This window comes from Mytilus californianus, unplaced genomic scaffold (genome assembly GCF_021869535.1).
Source record: "Mytilus californianus isolate M0D057914Y unplaced genomic scaffold, xbMytCali1.0.p SCAF_9, whole genome shotgun sequence".
In the NCBI taxonomy this organism is placed as follows: domain Eukaryota; kingdom Metazoa; phylum Mollusca; class Bivalvia; order Mytilida; family Mytilidae; genus Mytilus; species Mytilus californianus.
Window position 1 is genome coordinate 43,864,640 of NW_026262745.1, and position 15,787 is coordinate 43,880,426.

General features: G+C 33.5%; 3 protein-coding genes across 4 annotated transcripts in view; 1 reads left to right on the plus strand and 2 right to left on the minus strand.

Moving 5' to 3' along the window:
* Nucleotides 1-15,787, plus strand: part of LOC127714279 (tereporin-Ca1-like) — a 398,353-nt gene that overhangs the window by 333,042 nt on the left and 49,524 nt on the right. The gene's annotated exons all lie outside the window — the stretch shown is intronic.
* LOC127714271 (uncharacterized) overlaps nucleotides 1-15,787 on the minus strand; it is a 213,790-nt gene that overhangs the window by 183,804 nt on the left and 14,199 nt on the right. The gene's annotated exons all lie outside the window — the stretch shown is intronic.
* LOC127714274 (tereporin-Ca1-like) overlaps nucleotides 1-15,787 on the minus strand; it is a 470,404-nt gene that overhangs the window by 102,811 nt on the left and 351,806 nt on the right. The window lies entirely within an intron of this gene.

Consider the following 15,787-nt stretch of genomic DNA (forward strand, 5'->3'; position numbering starts at 1 on the left):
TTCCATTCTCTACCATTAGTTTCCCTCAACCAAATGTTATGAAACTTATGCACAATGCTTATTACCACAAAACACAGATCAAGTTTGAATTATGGTGGCGTCACTTTTGCCATTCTTGAGTTATGCCCCTTTACAAATAGAAAAATTGCTGAATTTTTTGTTTCCGTTCTCTAACTTTAGTTTGCCTCACTTAAATGTTATGAAACTTATACACAATGCTTGTTACCGCAAAACATAGACCAAGGTTGAATTTTGGTGGCGTCATTTAAACCGTTCTAGAGTTATGCCCTTTACAAATGGAAAAATTGCTAATTGTTTTGTTTCCGTTCTCTAACTTTAGTTTGCCTCAACCAAACTTTATGGAACTTATACACAATGTTTATTACCACAAAACACAGACCAAGTTTGAATATTGGTGGCGTCACTTTTGCCGTACTTGAGTTATGCTCCTTTACAAATGGAAAAAATGCTTATTTTTTTGTTTCCGTTCTCTAACTTTAGTTTTCCTCAACCAAATGTTATGAAATTTATACACAATGCTTATTACTACAAAACACAGATCAAGTTTGAACTTTGGTGGCGTCATTTTTTACCATTCTAGAGTTATGCCCCTTTACAAATGGAAAAATTGCTGGATTTTTTGTTTCGGTTGTCTAACTTAAGTTTGCCTCAACTAAATGTTATGAAACGTACAATGTATACACAATGCTTATTACCACAAAACTCAGAGCAAGTACAAATTTTGGTAGCGTCACTTTTACAGTTCTTGAGTTGTGTCCCTTTATAACATTATATGCAAGCGGGGGCAGCATCTGTGTCCATTCCCATTTATTTAGTTGGTTTTTTTTAGAATTCATTTCTTAAAGGTTTGATTTTTAGCGGAAAAAAACAAATTCGGAAACCTTATTTAATTTCTACTGTAACGTCACCACAACTTCTATACTCTATAACGCTATTACACCATACAGTGTCGTAAAAAATCGTGAGCGTGAACTATTCCAAACTATTGCCAATTCTCAAGCGTAATCAATTGATGAGGAAATAGACTTACTAGTTTTTAAGGACATTTCTGCTGCCAATACAAAAACGCACATATGTAAATATACTGCATGTGAAAGAAAGTTACTGTTTAGACTGTAACTCCATCTTTTCTAGATTAGACAGGGTTTCACATCTATTTTTAAATGTTTGTATTGTCCTAATTTTTATGAATCAAATATCGAGTATGAAATTGTCCCTATTAACACAGTGTTGACAGAATGATTCTCATGATACATATTCTAAAACTGAACACAAACCTCCTCAAAATTTGTTGTATGGTCAGATATCAGAATGTCTGTAAAGGTGCTCGTACTCTTTCTAAATGATATCAAAATTGCCCTATGCAGGTACAATCTTCTCATTTTATAGATATCAACGTCAGAATGACGATAACGGAAAGTATCAATACTTTCAATGCAGTTAACCCTGCAACGATATACATATAGCAGGCTTATTTATACGTAAGGGAGCTACCATTTGACTTTAATTGGGGGAAAAAGGGGGGAGGATGAAAAATGTTGTCCTGCATTTTTTTATAATTGTAATCTCTGTCCTGCCTTTTTCTTTTTCTTTTTCCCTTTATTCGGTCCTGACGTTTTTTTATGATTTCATCCCAGCCCCCTCCCCCCCCTAAAAATGAAATGGAAGCTTCCTTATAATATTAACGTAACGTCACACTGTCTGGTACATGTAGCAATCTTTTGTATCAACAAATTATATAGGAAAGGAAAAGAACTTCTACCCAAGGCATTATATATTTTATATTTACAGGAAAGAAAAAGATGACTTCTACTCAAGGCATGATACATTTACAGGAAAGGAAAAGAAGACTTCTACTCAAGGCATGATATATTTACAGGAAAGGAAAATAAGACTTCTACTCAAGGCATGATATATTTACAGGAAAGGAAAAGAAGACTTCAACTTAAGGCATGATCTATTACTGCTGTATAAAGACACTAAATAAAGGACAGAGCTTATTTTCTATTTAATCTGTATGGTTTGAATTATAATATTTGCTGTAAATGTTGAAGAGTTGAAATTAAAACCGCATTCTGCAAGATTATAAACTCACCTCAAATGTGTCAATTTTTTTCATGGTCTCCCATAGGGTGTAATTTTTTTCAAACGGGCTGGGAAATTCACCAGAATAAATTGATTGATTGATTTGTTGGTGTTTAACGCCACTTTCAACACTATTGTGCTATTTCGTGGCGGTCATTTTTTATTGATGGAGGAAGCCGGATTGCCCGAAGAAAACCACGAACCTTCGAAAGGAAAACTGACAATCATGGGCCTAGTCAATTGAGATTGGAGTCGAGCGCACCTTGCACGAGCAGAATTCGAATTCATAATCTCAGCGTTGACTGGCTAGTGATACAGTAGTTGGACTACTTGGAGCACTTGGCCACCGAGGCCCCGACAGATTAAAACATAAGAGTTAATTTATAGCTATTCATAAATAACGGGATCGGGTATGATTGTCAATGAGACAACTATTCCTCAAAGATCATTTTAAGTGGTTTTTATACGACCGCAAAAAATTTATGCGGTCGTATATTGGTATGACGTTGGCGTCGTCGTCGTCGTCGTCGTCGTCGTCGTCGTTGTCGTCGTCGTCCGGCGTCGTCTGGCGTCGTCCGAAGACACATTGGTTTTCGCACTCTAACTTTAGTTTAAGTGAATGGATCTCTATGAAATTTTATCATAAGGTTCAATACCACAAAAGGAAGGTTGGGATTGATTTTGGGGGTTATGGTACCAACAGTTAAGGAATTAGGGGCCAAAAAGGGGCCAAAAATAAGCATTTTTGTAACTTCCAGACATAACTTGTGTGTTAGTGTATGGATCTCTCTGACATTGTACCACAAGGTTCCATATCACACAGGGAATGCTGGGATTGATTTTGGGGGTAATTGCCTCAAAATATTAGGAATTAGGGGCAAAAAAAGGGGCAAAAACAAGCACTTTTCTAGTTTCATGACAATAACTTGTGTGCAAGTGTATGGATCTTTCTGAAATTGTACTACAAGGTTCCATATCACAAAGGGAAAGCTGGAATTGAGTTTGGGGGTAATTGCCCAAAACGTTTAGGAATAAGGGGCAAAAAAGGGGCCAAATATAAGCATTTTTCTACTTTCCAGACAATAACTTGTGTTCAAGTGTATGGATCTCTCTGAAATTGTACTGCAAGGTACCATACCACAAAGGGAAGGCTGGGATTGAGTTTGGGGGTGATAAATCATAAGGGGGTTCAAAAAATTTGGGGGGGGATTTTTTTTTTTTCCTTTTTTTTCTTTTTTTCCTTTTTTTTTCTTTTAAAATTTTCCATTTTAAGTTGTAAAATTTTCCATTTTAAGTTGGTTATTTCTGTTTTATATTTAAAAGCAAATAATAATGATATGGTAGGAGATACACACCAAACAGGATGTGTAAATTATTATATTATAAGTATTGTGCAATAGCAAGAAATTTTCAATTGCACAGTATTGCACAATAGCAAGAAATCTTCAATTGCACAGTATTGCGCAATAGCAAGAAATCTTCAATTGCACAGTATTGTGCAATAGCAAGAAATATCCAATAGCACAATATTGCGCAATAGCAAGAAATATTCAATTGCACAGTATTGTGCAAAAGAAGATACTTTGTAAAAATTGCTTATTTCTTGACCAATTTCAATGGGGTTTTATTCTTGAATTCTTGGGGTTCTTTAATATGCTGATTCTAACCGTGTATTAAGTTTTTGGATTTTGGGCCCCGTTTTTAAATTGGTCCACATTGAGGTCCAAAGGGTCCAAAATTAAACTTTGTTTGATTTCATCAAAAATTGAATAATTGGGGTTATTTGATATGCCGAATCTAACCGTGTATTTAGATTCTTAATTTTTGGTTCTGTTTTCAAATTGGTCTACATTAAGGTCCAAAGGGTCCAAAATTAAACTTAGTTTGATTTTAACAAAAATTGAATTCTTAGGGTTCTTTGATATGCTGAATCTAAACATGTATTTAGATTTTTGATTATGGGCCCAGTTTTCAAGTTGGTCCAAATCGGGGTCCAAAATTAAACTTTGTTTGATTTCAACAAAAATTGAATATATGGGGTTCTTTGATATGCTGAATCTAACCATGTATTTAGATTTTTGATTTTTGGGCCCCATTATCAACTTTGTCCACATTGAGGTCAAAAGGGTCCAACATTAAACTTTGTTTGATTTCATCAAAAATTGAATTCTTGGGGTTCTTTGATATGCTGAATCTAACCATGTATTTAGATTTTGGATATTGGACCATAATAGATGAATATCCAATTTAAAATTTTTAAGTTCTTAGACCACATTCATTCTGTGTCAGAAACCTATGCTGTGTCAAATATTTAATCACAATCCAAATTCAGAGCTGTATCAAGCTTGAATGTTGTGTCCATACTTGCCCCAACTGTTCAGGGTTCGACCTCTGCGGTCGTATCAAGCTGCGCCCTGCGGAGCATTTTATTAACAATTAACGGCAACCTTACGGCCTTCAACATAAGAAAAACCATACTGTTTAGTCGCCTATTAAAATTAGCCCATTTCGTAAACTGTATCATCTCTATCTCTGATGTTTTTGTTTAATTCATCAGTGTGAATGTTTCCTCAGCAAATGATTCCTTTCAATTGTGTTATCTGCTGCTGAAAATGTTTCACCACAGTGACTCTTTTCTATTCTTAAAGTATCTGTTAGATGACATATTTCTCGCTGTTGTATACAACGGAATGTGCAATCATTGTTCAATGCATGAGTATTTTCTTCAAGCCTGTGAACTTATTTTGGTTATCATCTCTGTGGGAATAATTCCCCAGTCTATAGATATTTATTTGGTTAAAATCTTTGTGAAGAAATTTCCACAGTCTAAATATTTTTTTTTGTTATCGACTGTGTCAGGAAATTTCCTCATTCTATTGATTTCGGTATCGTTCCCATCTTTTGGGGAAATTTCCCCAGTCTATTGAATTATTTTTGGTTATGAAATTTTAGTGATTTTGTTTTCGTTATCAATTTTTTGGGGAAATTTCCCCAGACATTTGATTTCATTTTGGTTATCAACTTTATAGGGAAATTTCCCTATTTTAGTGATTTTGTTTTCGTTATCATCTTTTTGGGGAAATTTCCCCATTCTATTGACTTCTTGTTGGTTATCATCTTTTTGGGGAGATTTCCCCATTCTATTGACTTCTTGTTGGTTATCGTCTTTTTTGGGGAAATTTTACCATTCTATTGATTTCTTTTTAATTTTCATCATTTTGGGGAGATTTTATCATTCTATTGATTTCTTTTTCGTTAACATCGTTTTAGGGAAATTTCCCCATTCTATTGATTTGTTGTGTTATCATCTCTTTGGGGAAATATCCCAAATTATTGATATCTGATTGGTTATCAACTTTATGGGGAAATTTCCCCAATACTTGTTAACAAAAAATTTCTACGTTTCTTGTACATAACGTGTTTATTTCTTGTTTTGTTGTGTAGTGTTATTGGATACCATCATCAAATATATTTGTTACAATCATGCCAGTTAAATGTTTGTTGGAATATTTTGTTCACACAAATAGAAAACATTGAAATAAGAGAATAAAATAGAAATTCTCTTTTTCAAATAGATTGCGTTATATGTAAAAGCAGTGGTGAAATACTAATACAGAGTCAGAGTCCTTTATAGAGACTGAGTGATGATTGATACAGTCAGAGATAAGATAATGAATTTCTATTTATAGTAGTTAAGGCTCTACATTTGTATCAAATTTAAATATAAATAAGGAAACAAAAGCAATAATTATAATAAATGACAACGTTATGAAATCAGGTAGTTTTCTCGTATGAGTTGTTTTACATTGTCATTTCGGGGCTTTTGTAGCTTACTATGCGGTATGGGTTTTGCTCATTGTTGAAGGCTGTATGGTGTCATATAGCTGTTAACTTCTACGTCACTTGGTCTCTAGTAGAGAGTCGTCTCATCGGCAAACATACTACATTTTCCTTTTTTTATTAAAAGAAACCATACTTAATCTTATTTAAAAATACAAGTTAACTCTGGAAATTGCGACGAAATTTAAAGGCACATTTTAGGTGTGTTAAATGCAGTTATTACACGTCACATCAAAACAGTTCATAAATGAATATGCGTTTGAGTCCTTAAAATAATTCTAAAGGTATAAAAAGATTTACAGACACTGAGTGATTTTCTTTGAAGTTGAGGTGATAACTCACTATTTATTTAAAACTAATGGTCAATGATATAAAACAAATTGAGGTTTGATATATTCCTCGATGTTTGGCATTGAAAACTATCATAAATTACTACCGGTATGTGATTTGCGCGGATAGATTAGCAATTGTCCAAAGACTTATACTAACAGGAATATGTGTATTCTTTTATAAAATTAGAGATGCGTATGTTAATTTTTTTAGGAAAATGTGTGAGTTTACCAAAGAGCACGTGTGTCGACTTCCCTCTCCAAAACATATAGTTATAAATGGCAAAGTAAATTCTTTTGTTTTCGGTATGTGAAGAAAAGGAAAAAGTAAAAGAAAGCAACTTGTTCCATATGCAGTGACCTTAACTACGATACCTTTCTTTAGTACTTAGGCGACCGCACAGCTGTTCGAATTTGAATGTCTTGTTTGTCTTGTTTGTGGAAATGATTTATTGTTTGTAGGTATTGCAACCTTTTCGTGTTCTTTTTTATATAGCATAACCAATCGTGAATCTTTTCTTCGGTCAGAGAGGCTGCGCCATTCAAGCTGTTGCAACATGTTACCAACGCTTGATGTGTTTCTGTATTTGTTACTTACAAAACGGGCAGCCCTCCTTTGAACTTTTTCAACGCTATCTATGTCTTGTTGTAATTAAGGGTCCCAAACAGAGCAAGCATACTCTAGTGCTGGTATTCAACGGGACTGTATGCATGCTCTTTGATGGATGTTGAGCTAATATTCAGGTTCCTCCTTAGAAAGTCTAGAGTGCTATTAGCTTTCTTGCATATGTTGTTAATGTGCACATCCCATTTAAGGTTAGAGTTGATGGTTACCCCCAGATATTTTGCTGATCTAAAGAGTGCTTATGTAATGTATAATTAAATGTGATTGGCTTTTTTTATTTGTGGTGACTGAAATAACATTACACTTTTCTGGGTGGAATGGCATTTTCCACGTAGTTTCCCATGATGCCAATTTGTCAAGATCTTTTTGTAAAGCAGATTCATCAGAATCCGATTTAATTGCCAAATAATACCTAACCTGGGACAGTGGTGTAACAGCACATAATAAGAACAAACTTTACAATTCAGTTGCAATTTGTTTAACTCAATAGATCGGAACGAAGCACAAAACATAACTAACATGAAACAATAGTCTTATTAGACTCAAAGTACCGATATAAGGGTACTCGCAGTTACTGATCATGAACGCTAGTTCAAAGCCAAGTATCACAAATCAACACATCATGTTCCCCCAGACCAAAATATCAATCAATAAATGTAAGTCATTTACAGTTTATATTAGACATGTTAGAGTTGAAAAATAAAACATTTTAAAAAATGGAAGTAAACACGTGACAAATTAGTAATGACAACAGTTTTTTGAATACCTCAAGTATCAACATGAGAAAAGTCAAGAAATATCAAAATAAGTAATTCAAAAACACAAATTCATAATTTATTAAAAGACCATTAAATTTCGCAGAAATACATGTGTACATCAAACCGCTGAAATTATATAACATTGCGTTAAATTTCAATAAATCTTGTCAGTAAATTTAACTCTGTCAAAATATATACTTCTAAAAATCCAATTTATAGCTTTTAATTACTAAGTATACATAATCAAGGTTATAGTTGTCTTTTTGACATTGTGTCATAGATCAAATTTATTCGTTCAGTGTATTTTTACTTGTTTTTGTTAATATGTCTTTTTGAGTTAATTAAGCCATTTCATTTGATATTCTATAGTGTGTCTTTCAATGTTGTAATGTTACACTACTATTTCAGGTTAGGGTGAAGGTTTGCGCCTGTTAAAACGTTTAAACCCGCTGCATTTGTTTGCACCTGTCCTTAGTCAGGAACCTGTTTCAGTGGTTGTCGTTTGTTGGTGTGGTTCTTAAGTGTTTATATAGATTTTTTATATAGATTAGACTGTTGGTTTTCCTGTTTGAATTGTTTTACACAAGTCATTTTCGGGCCCTTTATAGCTTGCTGTTCGATGTGAGCCAAGGCTCCGTGTTAAAGGCCATACTTTGAGCTATAATTGTTTACTTTTTACACATTGTGACTTGGATGGTGAGTTGTCTCATTGGCACTCATACCACATCTTCTTATTTCTACATACAAAAGGTCAAGTATCTTTGCTCAAATGCATTTCTAACAATGTCTCTACCATGTAAAACGATCTCTGAAACCATTGGTTTGATTTAATAGCCTGTCATATTCATTCTGGTGTTGCTATCCATTTTGGGTATAATTGGCGTTTCCGGAAAAAGTAAATTTAGAGGCATTGATTGAACGCTAGCACTATATGGTTCGCATTGATGATACTGCCACTGCTGGAAAACGCTAAAGCTTAACCTTAAGCAGGAGCGAATTCGACTTACCCTTCCAAAGCACAATTGATCTTCAGCTTTTTTTTCTTTTGAGGGAAAAGTCTTTAATTTTCTACGTAGTTTGTATGGGAATTTTTTTTCATCTTTGGCCACGGGTTTTTTTTTTAAATCTTGATTTCTTATTGTTCCTGGGTATGTTTTGCCCTTTTTATAACTTAAAAGTTTCTGTTCGGTCATATTTTATTTACAACGCAACTCCACTTTCTTTCTCAATAATTTATACATCTTCATATCATATATCAACGTGTTAAAGTACAAACATCTAATATATATATTATTTTAAAAGTAATAAAAGCATTGTAAGAATCTATGAATTTTAGTGAAATTGGATACACAGAATATATAAAATCGTATGTAGTTCAATAAATACAATAATCATCATATAATGTTAATGGTTGTTACAAAAAATAAAATAATAAGGTACTACTTCCAACGCAATCAACAAGAATAATCTTTTGTTTGCCAAAATTTCTTTTAAAACAAACCAGAAAACCAATTCAAAAAAACGTTCTTTTTTGTTTTGTTTATTAACACTTAAATAGATTGAGTAACTTTTTGCTGCGAACCGAATGTTTATGCGCAAGGGTAATTTGTCAATTCGAAACTACTGCGTCTAATGAATACAGTTTAAAAAGTCTTCAGCTATTTCATCACTTTTACATTATTTTCCAAAATGGTGTACTGTACTGATAATGCCAGTTAAAGAAATACAAAAGAGTATTTTCCCGATTATTTTCTTTCATCATATACATTTATCTAGTTTATATGGGGGACAAACAGAAATATAGACAGGACCAACCAATACTAGCGGATATAGGAACAGATAATAGATTCGTTAACGATTTTGAGAAAATAAAGAGCCACTAGAAGCACAAAAACACACATTGTAGTACGTACAAAAGGTACCAAAAACTCGATAAAGATATTAGGCTTATAATTTGGTACGACAGACGTGCGTTTCGTCTTCATATAACTTATAAGTGGCGATAAAAAAACACAATCCCAAACGAAATTCAAATACGAAAATCAATAGCATCATTAACCGAAGATTCCGAAAACTAGTATATTCTTACAAACACAGCAAAAACATATTTGTAAAACTTAACACTGTTTGAAGTATACAAAGTAACAAAATCATATCACTTGACTGCAAAATATAGATTCCTACATTATATAATCACTGCAAAATATGTATAGCTATATCATATGATCACTGTAAAATATGTATGGCTATATCATACAAGAGTGCACACGCTGAAATGTCTCGCCTACTATACTGACCATTGATTTTATGTTGATAGTCCTACATATAAAGTTTTACTACAAGTGTCACATTAACATTTATGATCCAAGAAAATGAGGTCAAGGTCAGATAAATTAAGCCAGAAATACATGTACACCTTTATTACAATCATTTCATGCACAGAATATAGATGACCTATTGTTTATAGTATAAAAGAAACAGACCAAACCATGGAAATTCTATATTGACCAAAGAACCATGAAAATGAAGTCAAGGTCAGATGAACCCTGCCACTCGACATGTACAATTTAAAATCATTCCATGCATCAAATATAGTTGACCTATTGCTAATAGTATCTAAGAAACAAAGTTAACCAGGAAAACTGAACATTGACCAATGAACCATGAAAATGGGGTGAAGGTCAGATGATTCCTGCCAGACAGAAGTATACACCTTACAATCATTCCATACACCAAATATAGTTGATCTATTGCTTAAAGTTTGAGAAAAACAGACCATAACACAAAAACTTAACATAAGCAATGAACCATGAAAATGAGGTCAAGGTCAAGTAAAACCTGCCAGACTGACATGTACATCGTAAAATATTTCCATGCACCAAATATAGTTGACCTTTTGCATACAGTATTAGGAAAACAGACCAAAACACAAAAACTTAACATTGAGCAATGAACCGTGAAAATGAGGTCAAGGTCAAATAAAACCTGCCAGACAGACATGTACATCGTAAAATATTTCCATACACCAAATATAGTTGACCTACTGCATACAGTATTAGAAAATCAGACCAAAAAACAAAAACTTAACATTGAGCAATGAACCAAGGTCAAGGTCAAATAAAACCTGCCAGACTGACATGTACATCGTAAAATATTTCCATACACCAAATATAGTTGACCTACTGCATACTGTATTAGAAAATCAGACCAAAAAACAAAAACTAAACATTGAGCAATGAACCGTGAAAATGAGGTCAAGGTCAAATAAAACCTGCCAGACTGACATGTACAGTAAAATATTTCCATACACCAAATATAGTTAAACTATTGCATACAGTATTAGAAAAACAGACCAAAAACACAAAAACTAAACTATTACCACTGAACCATGAAAATGAGGTCAAGGTCAGATGACACCTGCCAGTTGGACATGTACACCTTACAATCATTACATACACCAAATACAGTAGACCTATTGCTTATAGTATCTGAGATATGGACTTCACCACGAAAACTTAACCTTGTTCACTGATCCATGAAATGAGGTCTGACAGGCATGAGGACCTTGCAAGGTACGCACATACCAAATATAATTATCCTATTACTCATAGTAAGAGAGAAATAAACATTACAAAAAATCTTAACTTTTTGTTCAAGTAGTAGCTGAACCATGAAAATGAGGTCAAGGTCAATGGACATATGACAGACGGAAACTTCATATCATAAGGCATCTATATACAAAGTATGAAGCATCCAGGTCTTCTATCCTCTGGAATATTAAGCTTTTAAGAATTTAGCTAACGCCGCCGCCGCCGGATCACTATCCCTTTGTCGAGCTTTCTGCGACAAAAGTCGCAGGCTCGACAATAATCACTGCAAAATGCACATGACTACATTACATAATCACTGCCAAATATAAATGGCTACATTATATAATCACTGCAAAATATAAATGACTACATAACATAATCACCGCCGAATATGGATGGCTACATTATATAATCACTGCAAAATATGTATGGCTATATTAACACAATCACTTCAAAATGCACATGACTACATAATCACCGCCGAATATAGATGGCTACATTTTATAATCACTCCCATATATATATGACTACATTACATATCACAGTCAAATATAGATGACTACACTACATAATAACTGCCTAATATAGATGGCTACATTGCATAATCACTGTCAAATATAAATGGCTACATTACATAATCACTATCAATTAAAAGACAAAACAAAAGAGTTCTCATACTTTTGCCTACTAACAAAATATGCACTAAATATGATATTTTCATTATTCTAAAGTAACTTTTTATATAACTTTCATTAAATAATAAATCTAATTTGTCAGTTTCTGTCGCCTCTACCGCCTCTTCTACCTCTCCTCCAGCAGCCTCTACGGCCTCCTCTATTCGGACGTAAATCAGACGAACCAGGAACATATTTCGGACGGCCAAATTCTCCTTTAAATGGTTTGAAGTTTTCATTTGGTTCATTATTTATCTTGTTTTGTTGCATATTTATTCCAAATGTTCCTGCAACCTGCTCCTGATGATAAACAATATTTCTCTGCCAGATTCTATTATGATCTGCTTCTTGATCATGATGAGAAACAACTTGCTCATGACGAAGAACACTATTTCTCTGCCAGATTTTATTATGAACTGCTACTGGATCATGATGAGGAACAACTTGATACAGATGAGGAACAGTATTTCTCTGCCAAATTCCATTATGTCCTGTCCCTCTGCCTTCAGTGGAACGCCCAAAATTCGATTCCATAAAATTGGAAGCACTGTAACCTCTTTGTGGTCGCCCAACGGAAGAGTTAAAATCTGTATTATATCCTTGATATCCCACTGAACGAGTTTGAAATGAACGTCCAGCCACCTCAACTGTTTGTTGATTTTTCTTGCCTCTACCACGCCCGCGTCCGCGACTGTTTCCTCTATAATAACCTCCATCTGTATTTGGATGAATGTAATCCTGAAGTGTTAAATTATCTGATGAACGATTACTGCTTTGAAAATGTGTACGAACTTCTTGGGTGTTTGTTTGTTTTGTATCCCTTTCAAATGTTTCAGACATTCTATTTTTATTAGATTTGTTTCGTTTATTTCTTCTCTGCTGTGCGCCCATTACGTTTCCTTTGCCTTGATGGTATCTATCCCTTTCAGAGTTTTCAGTTAGAGACTGGAAATGTGTTTTCCAAAGAACTCCTTCTTTCGACTCTGCAAACACTTTTGAGGTCGAAGCAGCAGAACAAGTATAACAATTGTGATGAATCAAGGTCGATGTAAGATGGCCTATAATGAAAATAAAATTAGCTTTACATTGATCTGTTTTTGGAAATAAAAACCGTGAAAAATGCTATTGAATGTTGAATTAAACAGCAAGCTGTGTTATACAAAGTGAAGGCAGCCATTTGCTGTCAGACTCACGCTGACAATATCGGGTTGTCAATTTTTCTGATCATGTGCTATACCTGTTTTCAATATTCTTCATGTGGTAATTTTTAACATGAAGTAAAAAAAACATCCTAAAACTATTTTTCTGTATTTTTTTTTTTTTTTTTTTATTTTTTTAATTTTTAGAATATGGTCTTCATTGTAATTTTAGAAAGTGTCGGTTTCTGTCTGCTCCACAAAATATCTTTTACTATCAATAGACCACATATCATGCATATTGCAAGTGATATGTGACTCGTGGTCACTGAGAAACTAAAAGTTAAAGCTTGAAGTTGATCACTGAATAAAGAACAGAAGTTGGTGTAAGGTGTATCCTATCACCTTGCCATGCAACTGAAAAACGTACACAAGTATGAATAAAAGGCTCTGCGGGGCGCAGCTTGATACGACCGCAGAGGTTAAACCCTGAACAGCATAGGTTTATGACACAGAATGAATGTAGGCAAAGTACTGAAAAATTTGCAATTGGACTTTTTCCTAATATATTCCAATATCCAAAATCAAATTACACGGTTAATTTCAGCAAATCCATGTACACCAAGAATTTAACTTATTTATCTATTAATGGACAATATAAGCTAAGTTTTTAAAGGGGTCCGCTTCATAAATATATATATAGCATTCTGAACCATTACATTGACTGATTCAATACACAAAAATCATTCGTGTATAGGTAAAAACGACGGTTAACTTATTTTTTACCGTTTTTATGAAATCTAACAAACCTAGGAAAATCCAATTGCACGTAGTTGCTATCTATTTATATTTATGTTTATATCCGGTTGAATGACCATCGGCAGTCCTCGGAGGTCATTTCGATGATAAATTAATTAGATGGTGTCTAGACTAAAATACACCCGATATATATTATCAATTCCAGACATCGTTAGTTGTTTATTTTAGACTTATTGTAATTTGAATAAACGTTTTAGTATAATTTAAATTAAATATGAGAATCTTAGTCAAATTGGTGAATATGAATTTGACAGCTAATGTCCCTTTAAAAACATGAAAAATCTTTAAAACGTACCTTTAATTTTTTTTTTCAAAATATCTAATAATGAACAGTAACTTTCAAATGATATAAATACATAATTTCCATTAATTTTATTTAACTATGAATCTACTTTCAATTTCTATTAACTGTGCAATACAGCTCTGAATTTGGATTGTGATTGTGACATAGCATAGGTTTCTGATACAGAATGAATGTGGTCTAAGAACTTAAATATTTTAAATTGGACATTTACATATTATGGTCCAATATCCAAAATCTAAATACACATCATGGTTAGATTCAGCATATCAATGAACCCCAAGAATTCAAGTCTTTGTTAACCCCGTTGAAATTGGTACAAAAATTAAGCAATTTATACAAAGTATCAGAAACGTATTTGTTTGGTCCCTTTTCCCGAAACAGTTAAGGCCATAATCCTCAAATTCAACACCAACCTTCCTTTTATGGTATCGAACATTTTGGTACAATTTCATAGAGTTCCATAGACTTATACTCAAGTTATTGTCCGGAAACAAGAACATACAAGTTTTTGGACCTCTTGTTGATCCCTAATTCCAAACCGGTTTGGGTTATTACCCCAAAAATCAATCCCTACCTTCCTTTTGAAGTATGGAACCTTGTGGTACAATTTCATAGAGATTCTTACACTTATACAAAAATGTCTTTCGATGACGACGACGACGACAACGCCATATCATTATTCGACAGTAAAATGTTTTCGGTCATATAAAAACAATAACGGTTACCACTGAACCGTGTCATAACGGGTTCAACGACATACATGTGAACTTTATGGATCAACTCTAGTGGACCTATACTCATAGTTCATCATTAACTGCCTTCAGCAAGAAAAATGTAGGTTGTCTTGATCAACGCCATGTGACATATATGCCATACATAAATTGCTATACTATCTATTGAAATATAAGCCTTCAGTTCATTTGTAATAAGATAATATCCCCTCCAGATTGTTACGCACATTTGCGACATCATGGGAGTTTGTTTTGAAGAAAAACCGTGCAAAAATACTAATATAAATATTAACAGCTCTAGGTTTTCAATCACAACTAGGTAAGAACAAAACTTGAATAATTATATATATTGAATAAATTTCTCTATATTTTACCTTGCTTGCATATTTTCCAGTCTTTCTCGTGGACACCAATTGCCGTAACAGAGGTGAGTTGTGGACATTGCATTGCCTCTGTAAAATGAGGTTCATTTCTCATAAAGGGAATCATAATATTTAGTAATCTTTTTACTTCACTTTTCCGATTACTAATCATTGTGTCTTCGATCTTTCTCACAATGTCTAATCCAGTTAGACATTCTTCGACTTCCGTTTGTGATATCTCTTCAACCTTTTGATTTGTGGAAGTGTTTCCCTCACATCCGTTTTCTGTTGATTTTGACTCGCAATTCAGACAGACTATGTTTTTTTCTTCAAACAAAGCTGATAGATCAATAACTTCGAATTTAGTGTTCCCATCGTTACACTTTATACCTTTTATGACAGGTTTAGATGTCTTTAATTCTATGAATTCAGAAGAGGAATCTATATTATCTTCAGGAATATCATGTGAATATGCGCTATCATTTTCATCTTGATTTTGGACTATATTTTTAT